This window comes from Chinchilla lanigera, unplaced genomic scaffold, assembly GCF_000276665.1.
Source record: "Chinchilla lanigera isolate Chin_1 unplaced genomic scaffold, ChiLan1.0 scaffold00007, whole genome shotgun sequence".
Taxonomy (NCBI): Eukaryota; Metazoa; Chordata; class Mammalia; order Rodentia; family Chinchillidae; genus Chinchilla; species Chinchilla lanigera.
Window position 1 is genome coordinate 4,432,440 of NW_004955408.1, and position 17,678 is coordinate 4,450,117.

General features: G+C 51.8%; 1 long non-coding RNA gene across 2 annotated transcripts in view; it reads left to right on the plus strand.

The window, feature by feature from the left end:
* The first annotated feature begins 1,558 nt into the window (after positions 1-1,558).
* The window catches only part of LOC106147357, a 27,042-nt gene continuing 10,922 nt past the window's right edge, over positions 1,559-17,678 (plus strand). For both annotated transcript variants that reach the window (XR_001232214.1, XR_001232212.1), the window contains exon 1: positions 1,559-1,792. This is a non-coding gene — a long non-coding RNA (uncharacterized LOC106147357). The remainder of the gene's footprint in view (positions 1,793-17,678) is intronic.

Genomic DNA, 17,678 nt, shown 5'->3' on the forward strand with positions numbered 1-17,678 from the left:
TCTAGCGTGCCCCTTCCCCTTGGCCAGCCCCCTTCCCTGCCTGTCAGCCCGCCCACCCTGCTCTGCTCCTGCAGGCGGTGCTGAGCATGGCCTGGGGTGGGCCGTGCTGGCTGCAGGGGCCGTGAGGGGTGGGTGGTCCCCTCCCTCGGTGAGGACGGCTGGGCGGAATCTGAGCGCACTTACTTGCTGTGTCCCCGTGGTAGGACATCCCCTGACACAGGCTCTGTGGGGAGCCCAGGGGTTACGCAGGCCTGAGCTCCAAGGCGGAGGAGAGCACAGTGCCTGCCTTGGGCCCTGCATGCTTGGCAGTCCCTGGGGGTGCACATTCCCGGGGAGCTGCTCCCAGCTGGGCCTCCCTGGCTGGGTCTGCCAGGAACGCTGGTGGGGGAGTGGGCTCCAGCGGGAACACAGACAGCTGTGTGCCCTGGCCCTGGAGCTGTGATGAGCTTCTCTGGACCTCTCCTCCCCATGCTGTGAACTGGGGGGACTAGCACCTCTGCCCACAGGGTTGACAAGGTGGCACACGGCAGCTGCTTAGCGCCGTGCTGTACCCAGGAAGGCCTGGTGGACACTGGCAGGTCCTACTCACTCGGGCCTTGGCGTCCAGGGAGACAGAAACCCGGCCAAGCCAATGTTCTGTGGTGAGGAGGAAAGAACGAGATCAAGTCCCGCCTCTACCACTCGAATGGCTGGAGGAGTTCCCAATCTGGGCTGCCTTTCCCCAGCTGTTTATTTATTTATTTTTTTGTCTTTTTGAGACGGTCTCACTATGCAGTGCAGGCTGGCCTTGAGCTCACTTTGTAGCCCAGGCTGGCCTCGAACTCACAACGATCCTCCTGCCTCAGCCTCCTGAATGGTGGGATTACAGGTGTGTGCCACCATGACCATCCCATCTGGAAGATGGGCCCAAGAGCGCTACTGCCTCACAGGACATGATAGCCCTACCTCAGGGCTATTATGAGATTCAAATGAAATGCAAGAGTGTGGGGCTTAATAAATACCAATTCTGGTTTTGGTAGTAATAATCACAGATGAGGGCACATGCTTTTTCTGAACCCCTCCATCCAGGGGTCCCAGGCTCAGCCGTGTGTAGAGGCGGCAAAGCCCCAAACTTCGTCCTCGCCCTTGCTGTCCCCCGGCCCTGCACACTGGCCAGCCTCGTCTAGTGCCGTACCCCCCAGTGGTGTAATCACCTTCGGGTCACTATGGGTCTGTGAGGAAAAAGGCTTGTGGTGGGGAGATACTGTGCTGGGGATGAGCCTCGGGCTTTTCCTCTGAGCCACACCCTCAGCCCTTTTTTATTGTTCATTTGGAGACATGGTCTCACTAAGTCTCTAAATCGGGCTCGAACTTGCTGTTCTCCTACCTCAGCCTCCTGGAGTCCTGGGGTTACAGGTATGTGCCACTATGCCTACCGAAAAAGACCATTTTTGCCCAAAATAGGAAATGAGTGGCAGGAGAGACGCGCCTGGCAGAGAACTTGTGCCAAATTGTCTGAGTCAGAGGCACCCACGCAGGCGCCTGGAGCTCTGGCCCCACCCCTTCCATGTCCCACGCCCTGGGCATCCAGCACCACCCTTGGTCACGTGGCGTGGAGGGGAGCGGCTGCCCAGGGCTCCTGCCGTGGTGTGTCAGAGCCCAGCAAGGTTCAGGCCAGCACTGCTCCCTATCAACGTGCGTGTGCCTCCTCTCAGGTGATCTCTCGCCAGGGCCGGGCCGCGCGGGGGCCGTGGCCGGCTCATGTGGAAGAGGTGTCCCAGAGTCTGCCGTCCACCCCGGCCGCCTGTGCCCGGTGAGTCAGAGCTGGCCGCGCTCAGCTCAGCGCATTCTCACAGTGGTGGTGTGCACACTCCGAACCAAGCCTCGCCTCACCCAGGGAGAGCTGGGCCTGCCTTCCGGGCCCTGACTCCAGCCAGCCGGCTGCTCCCATGGCTCCAGGTCCCCTCTCCCCCCACTTGCTTCAGGGCTCAGGGCCTCCCCAGAGGCTTTCGCGGTTTTCCTCTATCAAACGCTTCTCCCCGTTACTGTTTGCTTTACGGGTCTCCCCACAAAGGTGAAGAGGAAGGGGGTTTGCTCAGGAAGACAGAAACCACAAGCTCTCACCCTGCGATGCCCCTGCCTGGGTGCCAAGCATCTCAGTAACCGTGAGCTGACCAGAGCAGTGGTGCCGAGACTGTCGGGGATGGCACAGCGGGCCTCAGATGCAGGGAGACTGGCTGAGACGGATGACAACTGGTGGTCAACTTGTAACCCCCGGCTGAACTGAGTCAGCGTGGTGCTGGGTATGGGAGGCCCACCTGAGGACTGTTGCCAGCAGCGTAAGAGGCAGAACTGGACAAGAAGAGAAGCTGTAGGGAAGCTGTAGGGAGCTGTTGGTTTTCCGGGAGGAGCTTGTCACTTGGCTTTCCTGATGGGAACTCGGCTTTCCTCCTCATCAGAGGAGCTCGGGCCCTCACTGTTGCTGAGGATGGCTGTGGTACCTTTCGGGGGAGCTCTGGTTCTTCTGAGCATCACTTCCTGGCTCCAGTGCAGATCCCTCAGCCTGCTGGCACAGATCCTCCATTCCACTGGCACAGACATTTCAGATTCCACCACTGACCTTCGGGCCTTCTCAGTGCAGATCCGTGTAACAGACCTGCATGGGACGTTGTTTTGTTTTTGTTTTTGTTTTTGTTTTTTTTGGTTTTTCTCCGGTACCAGGAACCGAACTCACGACCTTGCGCTTGCCAGGCAGGCGCTTTTGCTGCTGAGCTAAATCCCCAGCCCCTGCATGGGACATTGTTGTGGGCTCTTGGCCCCCATTGGACTCGTGGGAGGCATTGTTGTGGGCTCTAGGTCTTCAGCTGGACTTATGCAGGATATCACCGTGGGATCCAGGCCCTCAGCTGGATTCTTTGGTCTTTAGTGTGTGGACAGATTTCCTGTACTCTCTTTTTGTAAATAACTCTGTGGGCGACTATTATAAATAATCTTATAATTAAGTGTCCTGTACTGTATTGTTCCCCTTGCAAAACCTCAAACCACAACACTTGCTCTGGACTGGCCCCTCCGCTCCCATGTCCCCAGGCCAGTGGATCCGGATGATTTGAACTCAGTCACTGGCTCAGCTGGGTACCTCTCCTCAGAGAGAACGAAGTGCAAGTGCGTTGTCTTTGCCCATCGCGCTTGGCCACGAGCTCTTCTGTGCCAGGAGAGCAGTGAGATCGGGCGCGGGTAGCTCTGGTCTCACCTTTCCCTCGTTCTTCCCAAAGGCCATCCATCACAACACGAGGCCCGTAGCAACGCTTGGGGTGGGGAGTGCTGGGGACCACTGGGCCACTCTGCTGTTTTGTTTTGAGACAGGGTCTCACTATGTAGCACAGTCTGGCCTTCACTATATAGCCCAGGCTAGCCTTGAACTCACAGTGATCCTCCTGCCTCAGCCTCCCGAGTGCTGGAATTACAGGCGGGCGCCACTGTGTCCAGCTAAGGGCACTGTGTTTTGCACTGTCCCTTGGGTGCTCAGCTTCTCACTGGGGTCTGGAAAAGGCCTGGCTGCTCGTCCTGTGCTTCCCAGCTCGGTCTGGTGCTCTGGTGCTGAAGGGTGCCTGCGTGGGGACTCTGGAGGACAAATGGGCGGAGCTGGTCGGCAGTGCCCTCAGGGGTGCCTGTCCGTGGGGGAGAATGCCAGGCAGGTGGGCGGGTGCCTCCTGGGCAGGAGGTGAGGCAAGTCACTGGGCCACCTTGGCATTTCACCTGGGCTGGCTGACAGCCTCAGAGCCTCCGTCTGGGTGTGAAACAGACAGAGGAGCTTGGTTGTATCCCACCCCGCTGCCCAGCGTGGCCTGGCCCGGCCCGGCGGCATAGCACGCACTCCTGGAACTCACTGTTCCCTCCGCAGGCGTCCCCTGCATCTGCTGCACGCGGGGCCCTGCTCCTGCCTCTGCAGCCAGAAGGCGAGGCAGGGGTGGAGGTGGGCTCGGTCCTGTGCCCAGCGCTCTCACCCAGGACTGAGTGTCCCTGAGACCCTGTGCTGCTGGCCCACGTCCAAGGCTCTCATTACTAATGGGGCCGCAGGCTCATTTGTCTGATTTATGTTTAATATTCTCCTGCTTTATACCTTTTCTCAGCAATTTAATCATGATCCATAAACTCGTCTCCTTGGACTCAGATTTGGAAGGTCCGTGTCTCTGGGGACCATTGAGATTTTAACAAATTGCTTAAAGTAACCAGGGGACCAAGCTGCCATCACAGCTGGCACACGTGCATCTCTGTATGTGTGTGGGTCCCAGCATGGCCCCTCTAAATGCCTCAGGGTCCCCTGTAGGTTCCATGCAGGTTGAGTCAGAGGTGGTGCTGGTGGCTTTGGTTCTTGTGATTTAGATCTAGACAGTCACCCCCAGGCCTCAGGTGTTCAGAAGTACGGCTTTTGAAAGGTGAGTGGATCCCACGGGTGTTGTACTCATAGGGGGATTAATCCAAGGTGAGTTCACAGCTAAGTGTGCTGCTGGAAGGGAGGCCTGGTCGGAAAAGGCGGGTCACTTGAGGGTGTGACCTGGAAGGACCCCCCAGTCTCTCTCCCTCTGTTTCTCTCCCGGCTTTCTCATCACCATGAGGTGAGCCGCTTTCCTCCGCCAGACCCTTCCGCCATGCCCTCTGCCTTGGAGCCAGCTCACCACGGGCCACAAATACAAGCCAAAATAAACTTCTCTTCCTTTCAGATGTAGGTACTGGGTATTTTGTCCCAGTGAGGAGGAAAGGGACAGTTGTGTCCTCTCCAGGTACCATGGGTCCTGTCAGTCTAGGCCGTCCTAGTTCAAATGTGCTGTCGTCTCTCCCTGGAGACACTCTCTAGGGGACTTCAGGTGCTCCCAGGTCTCCCTGAGTGCATATAAAAGGGAAGAGAAAGTCCCTCTTCCTTTTTCACATTTGCGGGTTCTATGGTCAGGCTTGGGATTCCTGCAACACTGGCGTTGGTATGAGAGCAGCTCAATTTTGACGTCCAGCCCTCTCCTCTCTTGTCCCCTCAGGGTCGGGCATCAGTGACAGAGCTGGTCACACCTCCTGTCTCAACCCAGGCTTTGTCTGTGGCTCAGGTCGGTCATGCCTGGCCCTGTCTTCCTCAGGCAGGGCTCTCCCTCGGAGACACCGCAATGTCCCGCAGATGGAGACGGGAGGAGGGGGTCCTGCAGGCTGTTGAGAAACCTCTCCGCACACCTTGCCTTTCCTCGGGATTATGCAGGGATGATGTTTTTCTATAAAGGATGAACAGAGGTCTGCTGGACAAGGGCTGCCCGTGGGGTGGGGACAGAGGAGGAAAGATAGAGCTTGGGGTGGGTCAGTGGTGCTGGGGTGGTGAGGCGCAGATCTCCTTGGGAAAGTCTAACGCTAACTTTCCTAGTATCTCTAGGTCTGATGTCCCTCAGAGGAGCCTAAAGGGGGTGCCTGGGAAGCCATACTGGGAAGTATGTCCCCAAGTATATGGAGAAGTGGCCCTGAGCCATTGTATTAGGGTTTTCCCATCAGACAAAGTCCATAGGGGATGCAGGTGTGTGTGTGTGTGTGTGTGTGTGTGTGTGTGTGTATCAGGGTGGCTTTGTTAGGGCAACTGACCTGTTAGTCACGGGGCTGAGAAGTCCCAGATGGTCTGTCTGTGAGCGGGAGCGCCAGGGAAGCTGGTGGAGTGGCTCAGTGCAAGTCAAGTCTGAGAACCTCCCAGCCAGAGAGGCCAGTATTCTAAATCTGTCAGAGTTGAAAGGCCAAGAACCTGAGGCTGCAGAGCCTGGAATTCTGCTGTCCAAGGGCAGGACAGAGGCGTGTCCCAGCTCCAAGGAGAGGCCAGGAGGGAGAGGGAGAAGGAGCCAGTTTGCCTCTCCTCTGCCTTTTTGTTCTATCCTGGCCCTCGGCTGATTAGCTGCTGCGCATTCACTTTGGGTGAGAAAGGATCTTCCTTACTCAGTGCATGGGTTCAGACAGATCTTTTTATAAAATACCTTCCTAGCTGGGTGTGGTGGCGCACTCTGAAATCCCAGTACTCTGGGAGGCTGAGGCAGGAGCTCTGAAAGTTCAAGCCCAGCTTGGGCAACTCAGCAATATCCTTTTTAAAAAACAGAAAAAAGGGCTGAGGATGTGGTTCAGTGTGTAGGCCCTGGGTTCAATTTCTAGTTCTGCCAAAACCCCACAAAAAAATCCCAAAACATCCCCCCAAAACCCACCCTCTGACACATACCCAGAAATAAGGCTTTACCATGTATCTGGGCCTCTCTTAACCCAGCCAAATTGCTAGCTACAAATAATCACCACAGCACTCCACACTCTCACTCAAGGGTAAAGGGTGAGATGGTGTCAAGGGGCAGCCTTAGGCCATTGGGTGACTTCCGGGATGAGTCACGTGGAAAGCGTGTGCTCCTTTTCAGAAGAGTTCCGTGGCCTCTGCATTAGAACCTGGCTATTGTCCTTGTGTATAAAATAATTCTTGTCACTGAAGGTGGATAGGTAGTGAAAGAAACACTTGGCCCCTGCCCTCATGGAGCACATATTCTACTGGGGACAGACATTTATCAGCTACACATATGATGGCATGGCATAAATGTGATGAGGGCTGCAAGCAGAGTGGTAGGGAAGACTTCCTTCCATTGGAAGCCATGTTGAACCCGAGGGCCGGAAGGTTGGGCTTGAGCTAATTAAGCTGTGTTCGGTAAGAGAAAGGACACAGTCATTCAGGTCCCAGCCGACAGGACTTGGTGGCTATCTTTGCGAAGCAGGGACAACGAATCAGTTTGTTTATGCATTGTGACCCCGGTCACTCCCACTGGTCATTTTGGGGGGGCTGTGGCTACTCTGGAAATGATACATAGTGTTTTTTTTTTTTTTTTTTGCTTAAGGAGAAAACCGTGTTCAGAATACATGCTTTGGTGGGGCTGAGGATATCCTCTCCCCTTTGCTTTATTCATTGTTATGAATTGCAATCAAAGACAGCTTAATGGTGAAATTGCTATAAAATGCCAGAGAAAACATTTCTTTGGGTATTAGTTTTGTTTTAGTAAATTACGAAGTAGTGATTTAACTTGCCATCTTCAGGATTATTTCTGCCTCTCGGTGGGGTAATATAATCAGAAAGATCTACTTCAGCTTTCAGTTTCCAGAGAACACAGATAAATAATCTCCCAATGTGCTCTTGAACAAACTAAATTACCTGCAATATTTGATATCCAGAACCTGGGAGTTGTCATTTTGGAGTATGCGGGCGAGGGGTGGGGGCGGGGATGGTGGCGATGGGTGGGAAGCCTGCAGCAAAGGGGACAGAGAAGGAGAGATGGACAAGACGGACACTGGTCCTTAAGAAGAGGCCCTGCCAGGGCACGGTGTTCAGGGGTGTCTAAGGGCGTTGCTAAGCCCCAAAGGGTAGCGGAAGTAGGCTGGCTTCCAGAGAATGGGAGGGGTGGGGAGCCCAGAGAGCTCACAGGAGATGTAGGTTATTAGTCCACCATCAACCTCCTGAAAGTTAATAAGGATTTTCCGAGTCTCTGTTATGTGGCTGTTGGGCACTGCTGAGGTGACTGCGCTTAGCTGTCCTTCCAGGATGCCGGCGTGGAAGGACACCGGGGCTCGAGGGCTGTCGAGTGTGGTGTCCACAGGACAGAGTGTGGCGTGCGAGTCTTCTGCTGGGGCTGCCAGGGAATCCTCACTGAGCCTTGGGGCCTCTGAGGGCTTTTCTCAGCAGAGAGGGGAAGGAAGCGCGGTCGGGCAGGGGGAACAGCGCGGGCACGGGTGCCCAGGTGTGGAGTCCTGGCGTTGTCAAGGCAGCGTGAGGCGGGGTCTCTGGGAGTGCGCTTTCTGGAAGAGAGGATGAGGGGAAATGGGGCCAAATGGTGCGGGGTCTTGAATGACTGCTCAGCAGGGCTCCTTCGCACAGCCTGGCTTGAGCTAGGTTCTTGAAAACTCTGAAGCATCCCCTGCCCTGCCCTGCCCTGCCCTGCCCTGCCCTGCATGGGGAGGGGCTGCCTGTGAGAAAGGGGAGCGTGCTCTGGGATCAAGCCTAGGGGTCCCTGGTGTTGAGCCTGTGTGCGGCACTTTTGAGTGAGGCAGTAACCCTATATCCTGGGACCCCCAAGCGCAGGGAACGGGATCACTGTCCTACAGATCAGCAGCTCTGTTTCAAGCCTTGGCTGGGAGGGAGGATGGCTGCTGGCCGGGTGGCTGGGTGGTCAGAGAGGACCCAGCACAGCCCTGAGCCTGTGTGAGGCTGGAGGGGCTGCAGAGGCGGGACGGCACCCTCAGGGGCCTTCCACGGGGCCCAGGGGTCGGGTCGGGAAGCACGGAGGGGGAGCCCAGTCTGATGACCACAGGGCTCTGCTGAGACGGGTGTGCAGGTGTAGGGCTGGACCTTGATTGCTCAGGATGGTTGTGTCACCTTCAGTGCCCTTTACCTTCTGCCCTTTGTGTGGCGGTGCTGGGCAATTCCCCTGACTAGCTTCCAAGCACAGCTTTAGCAAATGCTTGTTTGCAAAGGTCTTAAATGATTCGGATGACCTCATGTTGGGCTGGGCTTAAAAGGGTGATGTAGGGTCCAGAGCTGCACTGGCCGTATTATAGCCACTGGTTAGTGGGCTGTCAGGGACACGAAATGTGTGTGGACTGAATAAATAGACATCCCACGTACAAAATACACCGGGAATGTGAAGACTTTGGACAAAAATGTAAACTATTTTATTAAATTTTAATAAGGAAAAAGTCTCTACCTTGAGTATTTATTTCTACCCTGTTCCCCCATCTCATTTAGAATCCTCTCTGTGATCTTCTCTTCCCTCCTGTCTCTCTCTCCATATATATATTATATTGAAATGATACTTTAGGTATATTGGGTTAAGCAAAATATATTAAAATTAATTTCACCTGTTTCTTTTTGTTTTTAAATGGGCCTACTAAAAATTTAAAACCACACGATTCCTGCCATACTTCTCTTGGGCAAGACTGATCTGGAGGCTACAGGGAGGAAGCGTCCGACCTCTAAAGAGTACCCTCTTCCGCCCAGGGCTGGACTTGAGTGGCAGCTGCCCTGGGCCGCCGGCAGTCCCATAGGGCCCGCTGTTCCTTTCTTACAGTTTCTGAGCCTGTTAGCAGACCATCCCTGGGTCAGGGAGTGATATGGCTGGTGCTCAGACACCAGAAAGTGCCACTTGTAGGTCCCAGACAGAGGGCACGTTCAGGTCTGCAGAGGCGGTCACTGCGTGGGCGTTATTCGTAAAGGGCCCTCTTCCCTAGACGGAGAGATTTCTGGACAGGAGCAGCTCATATTCATCTGTAGCCACAGAACCTGGCATAGAGCGGTGGACAGCAGCCTGGCTGGCCGGACAGGGGCAGGATGGGCTTTTTGAAGACATATATGAAACACCGAGGCTAAGGGCAGTGCAGCTGGATGAATGGTGACTGGAAATCAAAGAGGCGGATAGGTTGGGGGTTGGGTGAATGGCTGAGAGAGGGTGGAGAGTGATGAATCCGGATCAGAGGCAGAAGGAAGGAGGGTGGACGGCTGAGCGGGTAATAGAATGGGTTGGTGGTTAAGCAGAGGGATAACTGAATGGTGGTTCCCTGGGGGTGGACAATGGGTAAACAGAGCGGGTCTCATTTCAACACAGGATTGTCCAAGGCCTACCGAGAACATCGTGTCATCCGCCCCTCATGGGTACATTTCTCTCTCTTGACTGTATTTTGCCTGGACATGCTGGGAAGGCTTTCCTTGGATCCTCCATAGAGTTCTCATTGCTATGACTATGCTAATCAAATCTTCATCCTAATGAGAGCTGTCCGCTTCCTGGTGGGCCACCTCTCCCAGTCTGTGGGGCAGGCAGGGACACGATGTGTGAGGGAGCGTAGATGATGCGTTCACAGCCTGTGTGTGGGAAATTCTTTATGACAGTCCGTCATCTCGTTACACCAACATCGCAGAACTTTCCTAACCACAAAGGGATGAAGAGTGTGGCTGAGCGGAGGTGGGAGGAGAAAGCCACCGGAGGGTTCTGAGCTGGTGGGACAGGGGACACGAGCTGGAAAGATGTTCCCTTTCTGGTCCTTTCCTGACCCTTAGGGGAAGGTAATAACTTCCCACAGATGAGCAGTCATGGCCGTCCAGAAAGTTCTCTGACGGCCAGTCCATTGTCCTTCTCAGCAGTCCTTGGAGGGCACATGGAAAAACCTAAACCTCCTTTGGGGAAAATGAATCTCAGAAAGAAGAAAAGACTGCCTGACATGTCTGAAAGCACAGCCTGATTTGCCTGTCCGGAGGTGGGAGGGATGGGTGCGGGGGTGGGAAGTGTTGGTCTCTCTAGTCCCTCCTCAGGGTGGGGACGGGAGACCAGACTTACTCAGGGTCAGCGGGCCAGGCTGCGGCACTGGCCAGGGCAGGGGTGGGAGGGGGCCGGCTAGGTCTGGTCCTTTCGAGCCTCCAGGGCTTTGGATTTTCCACATCAGCGAAGGCTTTAATCATTGTGATCAGCAGTCAGCTCATCACCGTTAATTGGATTACATTCCGAGCAGGGCTCCTTGGAGAGGGTCCGTTGTAAGTGGTGCGGAAAGACACTGGGGCTTTCTGCACACCGCAGCGCCTTCTGCACGCCAGGGAGTTGTCAGCGCTGCAGCCACCGGCCGCACCTGCCCCAGGTGAGGTGCCAGCCTTTTGCGGCTCCCTCTCTCTCTCTCTTTAATGATAAATCTGTTTTTTTGTTCTTATGACAAAAGGGAGGAGGAAAGAAAGCCCCTCACACTCATACTAAACAAGAATTAAGTCTACTAAGTCCCAGCCGCCTCTTCCTACTGGTACACAGACGTGTATGTGTATGTACTCATACCGGGCTGTGCACGGACTCCTATCCAAGGGTGCCTGGACCGTTAGCCTGCCCACGGGGCTGAGCTAAACCAGCTTAGACTACTAAAACGGCGAGGATTACCTGAGCCAAGGCCCAGGCAGGCCTTCGCTTCTGGACCCGCACCCCTCCCCCTCCACCCATGCAGGTGTCTGGGACTCACGGTCCCCCGCAGCCACGACTAAGGCCAGACGCAAGCTCTTACATTCCTCCTCAGTCACAGAGGGGAGAGGACTAGGCACACCAACGTCGCGTTGTGTATGAGGTAAGAGGTACGTGTGTAGGACGTGGCCGGAGGAGCTCCAGTCTGCCTGCAGACAGCACAAGAGCCCCTTCTCAACCCCGGCATGACTAACTTCCGCTGCTGATTCCTACCCCAGAGCGCTTCTGCTTGCCGGCTCAGCTGGGTGCACAGAGCTGGAAGGAATGTAAAGGGCCGTTTGGTGTCAGTGCAAAACTAGACTTCTCGTGTTGTTAAAACATTGAAGTGTTTTTTCTTTTAAGACACATACACTCGTTCACACTTCTCCTGCAGAGCACGGGCAGGCAGTGAGGTGCGGGCCGGAGGGTGTGGTTTGGGGGAAGATGGCAAAGGGGAAGGGGAAGGGTTAGAGGAAGCTCTGTCTGGGATAGTAGCTAAGGTTCGACCTTAAAGTCTGGCTCATCAATCTGGGCCTCCCAGCGTGTTCTGGGCGTGGTCTCACGTTCAATGAGGTCAGGAAGGCAGCAGTGTGTGTGTGTGTGCACGCGCGCACGTGTGCATGCGTGTGTGCGCGTGTGCGCGTGTGCGTGCATGTGGTCTTTGCTTCTCCCAACCCCACCCGCTGGGCTGCTTTTACAGACTCCCGGGGTCAGCACTGTGGCTGTCCAGTGGTACCACTCTGCACATCCCGGGGGCCAGGAGTCTAGGAGACTTGAGACAGGTAAGGCTGGCTCTACCCACAATTCAATTCTTCCTCCAAAACCTGATTCGAACAGCAATGGACCTGAGCACCAGGGGGTGACACAGGACGAGGTTTAGAACGTACGACCCTGGGGAGGCAGACACAGACCAGACCAGGCCGAGAGGCAGATGGTGGGTATCCTGCGTGCCTTGGAGCTTCTCTCTTGGAGTGAAGAGGAAGATGGCCACTTTGAACCTCTATTATTATTATTATTATTATTATTATTATTATTTATTATTACTATCAGAGCTAGAGATAGAATCCAGGACCTCGCACATGCTAGGTAAGCACTTTTTAACATTTTATTTTGTGGCAGGGTCTTGTTAAATTGTTGAGGCTGCCTCACACTTGCAATCCTCCACCTGCCTCAGCCTCTGGAGTAGCTGGGAACACAAGCGTGTGCCACTGCACCTGACCACCCCATGCGTGCCTTTTGAGCCATCCCATGGCCTTCAATTCCAGCCGCATGAAGAGGTGATCAGGTGCATTCTGAGTCCAGATGTTGAAGAAGGTTCTCACTTCTCCAGTTTGGGTCAGGAAGTCTTCCCAGGCCACAGATCCTTTTGGTCATGGCCAAAGAGGTGGGGGCCTGGGGTACACACCTGGCTGCCAGGACCTCTACTTTTAGTTGTAGGAGGGTGATTCTCAGGGAAGATGTTCTTGGTGGGGTCAGATGGGAGGGAGGGCAATTGGGAGGAGGGGAACCCAGCCTGTGTGGAATTGGAGTGTGAGCTTAGTGAGGCGGGCCTTGAGAGGCCGTTATTGCTCTACCTTTTTGGATGATTGAAGCTGATAGGGGATGCGGAGGTTTTAAGTGTTTTAAGCATCAGGTTAGGGGAGAGGAAGGAGGCACTGAAGAAGGAAGCTTCCCCATGGAGAGCGGAGAGAGGTAACTGTCACGTGTGGCATGACCAGACGAGAGAGGCAATGAGGTCCGCAACAGATGTCTCCAGCTGGAGCTCAGGGCTGCAATGGAGCATGGGGCAGTGGCAAGGCAGGGGTCCCAGGGGCTAGCCAAACACCAAGGGAGACAGTTCTTCCTGGAGGGTGTTTCTGCAATCAGCACTGGGTTTAAACAGCTTGGAGAGTAGGGTGAGCCTCTCTGTCCCAGTGGGCGGAAGGATGGAGAGGCAGGAAGGGGGTGGGCAGAAAGCCGGAGAGGTGACAGGAAGACATGAGTCCCTGAAGGTTCTAGGGTGAGTAGAGAGTGGGGCTAGTGACTTTGAGTGATTTTAGGAGTGACAGGGCCTCTTTCAAGTTCTGAAAAAACAAGCAAGGAAAGGTTTGCCGTCCGAGGGCTCAGTGGGGCCTCCCTTTATGAGTCTGTAGAGGAGTTCGGTGAGGAGGGCAGAGCCGGGAACGCAGAGGCAGAAGTGTCCTGTTATGCAGAGAAAGGAGAGGAGCTGTTGTTTGGTGGGGTGGGGGTTGGGCACCACAGGGGGTGAGGGAAGGACAGTCTGGTGGACAGTGCAGAGGTCTCGTACCAGCCTGCAAGAGCCATCTGCCTTTCATACCAGGAGAATGGGAGTGTTATACGGGGAACTGCAGAAGATGCAGGGACTGTGCTATAACAGGCAGGAAGTAACAGGTTGTAGTCCCCGTAAACCTGGGAAGGGATGGGATGTTGTCGTTGGGCAGGGTGGGAGTGGTTAGGCTTGTGGAGGATGGTAAGTGGTTGTTGGAATGAAGCCAGGGATGGGGTGAAAGTGTTCCAGACTCTGAGGCTGAGGTGAGGGGAAGTGATGGGGCTTCGGGTTGGGGGCAGGGAAGGAGTCCTTAGGGTGGCTACGCGTGCTGGTTGCATCCTGCGGATGGTCAGGGTAGCTGACAACTTGGTTAAGATGGCTCACCCTAAAAGGGGAATGGGACAGGTAGGATGACTAAAAATAAGTGTGGGAAAAGGTTTGACCCAGTTGGCACTGGATTGGGGGCCTGGAGACTTTACTGTAAATGCCCATAGCAGTAATTGGGTCCAACGAGGTTGGACCTTCCAGGAAGACTGGGTCAAAGAAAGGCAAAGTGAAGTTGCTGGTGCTCGTATTGACTAAAAATGGGATGGACTTACCCTCCACCATAAGAGTTACCCAGAGTTTGGTGCCTGAGATGTTCTAGGGGGCCTCTGAAGCCTTCAGGCAACTTCAGTCTTTGCTGGCCAAGCCAAGAAAGCCTGGTAAAGAGCCTGTTAGGGCGTTCTCTGCAGAACCTCCAGCATAAGATATAATTAATATGAGCTGTAACAGTCGTGTTTAAAGAAGGAAGCATTGGCAGCAAGACTAATAATCCAGAAATCTGAGCCGTTGCTTTTTAATTTTTTGAGAGAGAATGTGACAGTATCAAAGAGCAAGTTGCAAATTGTTGGAGCACTTTTTTTTTTTTTTTTTTTTTTTTGGTTTTTCTCTGGTACTGGAACCGAACTCACGACCTTGCGCTTGCCAGGCAGGCGCTTTTGCCGCTGAGCTAAATCCCCAGCCCCTATTGGAGCGCTTTTTACCCTGTAAAAGAGATCACTTCTAGAGATAGACAGAAGCAAACAAATGGCTCAAAGGGATTCTTCCCTGGGCCCTAGGGTGAAGAAGACTCCAGGACATCTGTGTTATCTATCTAATCATCTAGGCAACCCCTTCAGTAGCAAGACAAGGCTACTTCTTGTTTAAAAACTGATCTAAAATTTCTGTGTCTCTGATGTTCACAGTTGAATCTATACTTGTCACCTAGCAACCATAAATTTATCAGTAAAGGCAAATCCATCAGTATTTACATGCACATGAAAGAAGAGAAAGGCTGAACTGATGGAAGGGGCCCCATGATTTATTACCAGGCATGTGTATTTTCTAAATATAAACTAGGTTTAATAAAAAGACCCGTTTTACTGAATTTTCTGAATTTTTCCTGTAGTTAGTATCAAAGCCCACCAGATGGTATTTTTTAGGCGAATCTAAATGCAGCATATATAAAACAGGAATATAAGACCCTGCCTGCAAAAGTAAAATGTTTAAGTTGTCCCTTGGGAAGTATGTAGGCCTGGTGCTTTTGTTGTTATCTTGAGGCCTGGCCTCTAATGGATGCATCTCTGGCCACAGTTGTGGTATGTTTTTACCTTTCATCCTGACTTTCTAGAGGGCCCAGTCCCTCAGTGCCTATAATATTTTTACCTAACTTAGCTGTCTATAATATTTTCCCTTCTGAAGAGGTATCTTGAACTGCCGGGAGGGGGCAGGAGGTGAGAACTGTTTTGGTTGCTTCGGGCTGAAGGGAGTCCTAGTTGTGATCAGCAGTTAGAGACACTCTCCAGAGCGTCTATCTAAAGGGCCTCAGCAGACATCAGGTGCTCTCGTTTTGAGTAGGTGTACAGCTTTAAGTCTGGAGGAGACAAGGGCAAGGAAACAGTTAAGTAAGATGGGCCAAGCAATAAAATCAACAAGGCTATTATGAATATAACATAAAAGTATTTTTACCAGAAGAACCAGTAATAGCTTCCTACAAAGAGGGTAAGAAAAAGATCTAGGGAGTTTTAGAATCTGACATGACGTTAACCTGTTGTTTAATATCTTGAATAGTCATTGAGATATTAGCAAAAGTATCAGGAATGTACACACAACATTTAGCCTTTATAATTATACAAATATCCCCTTGTGCTGCTGTCCGGATATCTAAGGCTATCTGATTTTGGAGAACAGCTTGTCTCATTAATTTAATTTTTTTTAGGAGAACAAGAGACAAGGTGAAGTGTCCTACAGTGAATGAATAACTGCTGCTTTGGAGGGCACATAGACAGATGACCAAAGTTTATCTATCTCTTTTGATTATACTTTGCTGCTGGGTGTTGAAGACCAAGTGAAAATGAGACCTGTGCTGATCAAGATTGACCTCTTGCTGTCTGTCAAGGTCAGGTAATTCCTTCAGGGATTACTCTTTGAACCACGTACAGAGCCTCTTAGCTCCTCTGTCAATGTCAGCTGCCAGGATGGGTCATTGTTATGGTTCACACATTGTGTCAACTTGAGGAGTCTAGAGGCTTGGCTAAGTGACTCAGCAGGGAGCCAGGGTGCTTACTTTATATACATCCTGAGCCTGTGCAAGAGGAGGGTATGGAGATTATGTGAGAGCTACAGGCCCCCTGGGTGGGGGTAGCCTGTTTACAGTGTAAAAAAAAAAAAAAGAGGCTGCTTGCCACCATTCCTCCCTTTTACTCTTGTTGCTTTGCTGTGTTCTGCTGCCATAAATATTTGCCCTGTGCATTGTGCTACTCTGCCTCAGAGCCAGCTAAAAATATATTCTAAAACCTCCACAAACTTAACCTCCACCTCCTTCCTTAATTTTGGGCATTAGATATGCTGTCTCAGCAACAACAATAAAAAATAACTAAGACAGAATTTGGTACCAGGAGTGGGGTCATTGCTTTGACTATATCTGACCATGTGGTTCAAGAGCCTTTAGAAATGGATTACAAGAAGTATTTAAAAAGGTTCAGAGATGTCACCTAAAAGAATAGAGCTAAAACGCCTTCAGCTGTTCTGTATGGGAGATTCTGGTCAGAGCTCAAAAGACCAAATCCTGCCAGTAAAGACTGGGTTTGGGAGGTTTCTGCTGAAAAAAAGGACTACATTAGATACTGGACTCCAGACCATGTATGTTATGGCTTGGCAAAAAGTTTGTCTACATTTTGCTCGTGTCCAGAGACTTTGCCTAAGACTGAGATTAAGGGTGGCAGCAGACCGATTAATCAGGCAAAAAAAAATTTCAAGGCAGTTAAACATTGAGGCAGTGACATGGCTGTTGTTGGGGGCTTTTAGTCAGGTTTATATTAAAAAATCAAAAGCAAAGAGCCCAGCAGGATGATTTAAAATGTTATGAGTTTGGCCAAAAAAAAAAAAAGCTCCAGTAAAGCTATAGACTATATAGATAAGGCTAAAAAAATCTCTGTTGCTAAAAAAAAACCCCAAGAAAATAAAACAAATGGCCTGAGGGCTTCACAAACAACAAGTTTCCACCCTTTGCAGCCTCAAAACTGCAAAGGTGAACAACCTGACCTTAAAAAAAAAGCTGCAGAGCACCATGTTCCAAAATGGCGGAGACAGCCGCACCTGGCTCCAAAATGGTGACAGCATAAAAAATTTCTTCCTCAAAATTAGATTCAAAGTGCCCAGTGATCCAAATACTTGACCCCTATGGCCAAAAAATCCCCCAAAAAACAAAAAAACAAAACTCGGCTACTGCTCCAGGTGACAACAGACCTTGGCATCATCTGCATGGCCCTGGCTTTAGGTACAGAAAAAATACAAGAGTTCTATAGTTAAAGAGGCTTCCACCCAATTTTCAAGAGGCCTGAGAGGCCAGGCAGTGTGTCCATGAAAGGGCAGTGTATCAAGCTGTAAATATAAAATAAAAGATACACTAAAAACCTCAAAAGTTTAAAAAAGCCAGGACCCTAGATCATCTAAAAAAAGCTACAAGGAAGGAGCAAAGTGGGCCTAAAAAAAATCCATAAAAGCTATAATCACCAAAAGTGCCATAGGGTGGACTCATACAAGCTCTTTAGAGCTCACAGTGTGCCGCAAGTTGCTTCAAATGCTGGATATAAAATTACAAGACATGATGTTAGCCCAGCTAGATTTTAGACTTATTTTCATCCCAATGTTCTATATTCCCCTGTTTATACCTTTTAAAATGATAATGTTTATTTTGTGCCATTAAACGTTACAAGTGTTTACCTTGTCATTTATATCGGGGCTTATAACTAAAGAGTTTGCCTTACATCTCAGAGGAGACTTGGACCTTGGACTTTCAGCATTGCTGAAACTGTTAGGACTTTGGCAACTCTTGCAGATGGACTAAATGCCTTTTGCATAAAGGGATGTGCATGAGTCTTTAGGGGGTGAAATGTTATGGTTCT